Genomic DNA, 4168 nt, shown 5'->3' with positions numbered 1-4168 from the left:
CTGATTGCTGAAAACCTCGCAAGCTGTGGATTTTGAATGAAATTGAGCCTTAATTTTTCACACTTTCTTCCATAATACTTACGGGACATTATTTCTGGCTGCACGCATGTGCCTGAGAAACATCTCAAGGTAGGTACAACACGTTTTTCTTAAGGAAAAACATCAACAGACAGACACAACAAAAAGCAAAACCGAAAAAAGAAAAAAAGCAACAAACAAATAACTAACTAACTAGCTAACTAACAAACAAACAAACAAACAAACAAACAAAACAAACAAAAGCACAAAAAACTAAAACAAAAAACAAAACACAAATAAACAAACAAACACACACACACACACACACACACACACACACACACACACACACACATACACACACACACACAAACAAACCAACACACACACAAACAAACAAACAAACAAACAAACAACAATTTTCAAATAGATCAAGACCTAATTGTATTGATTGCTGAAAGTTGAACAAGCTGTGCATCTACCTCCCTTGCATGCTTTTAATAAACATTTATGTAACCCACATTGTGTACGTTGCACACATGTGGAGAACGGTTAACATCAGTTCGGTGTAAAATGTGTTTTTTCTGTGACTGATAAGAGAACAACGACGCAAGCTAAAAACAAAGCTTCAAATTTCCAGAGCAAAACAATCTGTTCTGCCCTTGTTTTTATGACAGCACGTGCGCTGAATGTGTAAATGTGTGCATACAGGCGCCAGGAATATGACAATTCTTTACAGAACTTCAGTTTAGGCTTACATAGCAATTATATTACTGTTCAAAACGTTATAAGTTAATAACTATTTGTGTGAGTGCCTTTGGAATCTAAAGGGTCACGGTAACGTTCAAGTTTACTGTCCAAAATCCATGGAAGCTGCTGCAAGTTACTACAGTTTATAGATGGAGTAAATCATGCCGGTATGTTGTACATGATGAACAACTGCGGTGCTAAGCGATACATTTGACTTAAAAAGTTAATCGGCCATTGAGTAAAACCTTACTCAACGTTCAAGATACGTAACTAAACTGAAAACTGTTGGCGGAGAGAATTCAATGATTTGTGACAATTAAACTTCACTTTTCCAGCGTCCCCAGCAACAGAACTTGCTGGGAATACGAAACATGCTACACGACAAGAAAACGAAATCCTTGTTCACCCAACGCTCAGAATAGGCAAGGGATTGAGTCCATTAAATGTTAAAGTGTCGATTATTTGCATGAGCTTTTAGTTGTTTTCTCATGCGAACAAAAAAGGACAACAAAAGAATGTTGAATGTCCCCCGGTACATCAAACTGTTCTGTCGGACCATAGGGAGCTAGCACTAGCATATCGCCTTCAAGATATGCTCCATCCTTATCGACCGCGGCTAAAGATCTTTGTGGATAAAGCCGGAAGGAAAGACAATGTGATTCCCTCCAGCCGAAAAGAAAGAAAGTCTGAGAAAAAAAGAGTTTTTCTGGCTTTGAGGCATTCGACATGTTTTATTGTCTACGACTTTGCTAGACAACGACACATACAGTGCCGAGCCTAACCAAGTGGGGTCGTTTTACACTGCTTAAACTTAGTTTCTGATTTGGCTAATGAAAAAAAAAGAAATCAAATAATAAACATAATGCATCCTCGTGATTTCTGTCATTAATGCTCAAATCATGTCATGACACAAACATTAACAACAACAAAAAACCGGCACGGTTGGCCTAGTGGTAAGGCGTCCGCCCCGTGATCGGGAGGTCGTGGGTTCGAACCCCGGCCGGGTCATACCTAAGACTTTAAAATTGGCAATCTAGTGGCTGCTCCGCCTGGCGTCTGGCATTATGGGGTAAGTGCTAGGACTGGTTGGTCCTGTGTCAGAATAATGTGACTGGGTGAGACATGAAGCCTGTGCTGCGACTTCTGTCTTGTGTGTGGCGCACGGTATATGTCAAAGCAGCACCGCCCTGATAAGTATGGCCCTTCGTGGTCGGCTGGGCGTTAAGCAAACAAACAAACAAACAAACAACAACAAAACCACCCACAATAAACACATTTGTTTTTTTCCTTTTTGTCAAATTCTGTGTGTATGAAACTGCATTTTACATTTTAATGTTACGTGAGTGATGCATTTTAAAATGCTTGTCATGCAATAAACGCAGACGATTAGTTTGTCAAAGTATTCCAAAATGTTTTCTCTGCAGACCAGGGAAATATTTGTAAACGGCATTATTGAATGAACTCGACTTGACTCAACTCGTTAAAAAATTTTTTTTTCACTCGCATAACATGGGATCCATTGGACTCTGAAGCTCTGTGGGACAATCCAATATTTAGTACTTAGTGTGCACGTGCAACTTCTGGTGTGCAGTAAGCATGGTAAGTTAAGTGTGCAACTTCTTAATTCCACACTGAGACTAGAAAGCCAGGGTTCCAGGGATCCTCGTGTGACGCAAGTGGAGTGAAAAATGGACAGTCACAGATCTTCGACTCAAAACCGTTTAAAAGTAGACAAACAGTATTGACGTAACACGGAAACAGAAGTGATTGTGTGAGAAAAAAACAAGTCGCGTAAGGCGAAATTACTACATTTAGTCAAGCTGTGGAACTCACAGAATGAAACTGAACGCACTGCATTTTTTCACAATGACCGTAGTCCGCCGCTTGTGCAAAACGGAGTGAAACTGACGAGCCTGTTCAGCGCGGTAGTGGTTTCGCTGTGCTGCATAGCACGCTTTTCTGTACCTCTCTTCGTTTTAACTTTCTGAGCGTGTTTTTAATCCAAACATATCATATCTATATGTTTTTGGAATCAGGAACCGACAAGGAATAAGATGAAATTGTTTTTAAAATCGATTTCGGAAATTTAATTTTGATCATAATTTTTATATTTTTAATTTTCAGAGCTAGTTTTTAATCCAAATATAACATATTTATATGTTTTTAGAATCAGGAAATGATGTAAAATAAGATGAACGTAAATTTGGATCGTTTTATATAAAATAAAAAAAATATTACAAATTTTAGATTTTTAATGACCAAAGTCATTAATTAATTTTTAAGCCACGAAGCTGAAATGCAATACCGAAGTCCGGCCTTTGTCGAAGATTGCTTTACAAAAATTTCAATCAATTTGATTGAAAAATGAGGGTGTAACAGTGCCGCCTCAACTTTTACAAAAAGAACCGGATATGACGTCATCAAAGGTATTTATCGAAAAAATGAAATTTCATAAAGATCGGTCCAGTAGTTTGGTCTGAATCGCTCTACACACACACACACACGCACAGACAGACAGACAGACACACACACATACACCACGACCTTCGTCTCGATTCCCCCTCTATGTTAAAACATTTAGTCAAAACTTGACTAAATGTGAAAAGAGAAAAGAAGCGTCAATATATCATGATGAAGCCTGATATTCATTTCGCGAAGTCAATTTCCCGAGGCTCATTGCACAAATCTTTTACACTGAATTTTTCGTGAAAAAAAACCTCGCGAAGTCTTCGCCAAGTCAACTTCGGGCTCAATTAAGAATAACCTTTAGACAAAGATCTGTTTTTCCAATCTTTTTAGTGTATGTTTTGGAACGTTTGCACAACATCTGTGTCGTCGTCGCCGTTGCTCTTTTTTTCTGTCTTATTTCTTTTGCCGCGACAGAGACATTGACGAAAGAGTTTAAAGGCACAGTAAGCCTCCCGTAAACCATCACAGAGCTCCCCGAGCGTCTAAATACAGTACAAGCATACTTCCATTTGAACGCTCGCCGAACGGGAACATCCTGGCTGCTTTCTGTCGAGCGTGAGACATTTTCCAAGAATTTATTTTCGTAGACTTGTTTCGTTAACAACAACGGCGCCTCGTTTTTGCGCTAGACCTAACTTTTAAAATCTAAATAATAAATTGACAGCTTGTTACACAAACATTCTTTAATCATAAAAGAATTCGTTTTTCATCAAGACAAGATCAGAACAATTCGAAGTTGTTAAAGTTTAAAAAAAGAAAAGCCCGGAAGCAGGGTCACGCAAGGGTCGTAGCAGACGACGGCCGGTTTATCAGTGCAAATCGCCGTTCCTCTCAACAGTCAAAAGCCATCGCTAGAGTTCTTGTGAACCACAGCCGTTGTTTCGTGCATAAAAAAAACGTGCTATTGTAGATAAGCTCACGTCGAGTCGCA

Source organism: Littorina saxatilis, linkage group LG12 (genome assembly GCF_037325665.1).
Source record: "Littorina saxatilis isolate snail1 linkage group LG12, US_GU_Lsax_2.0, whole genome shotgun sequence".
Taxonomy (NCBI): domain Eukaryota; kingdom Metazoa; phylum Mollusca; class Gastropoda; order Littorinimorpha; family Littorinidae; genus Littorina; species Littorina saxatilis.
Note: the sequence above shows the minus strand (reverse complement) of the source record.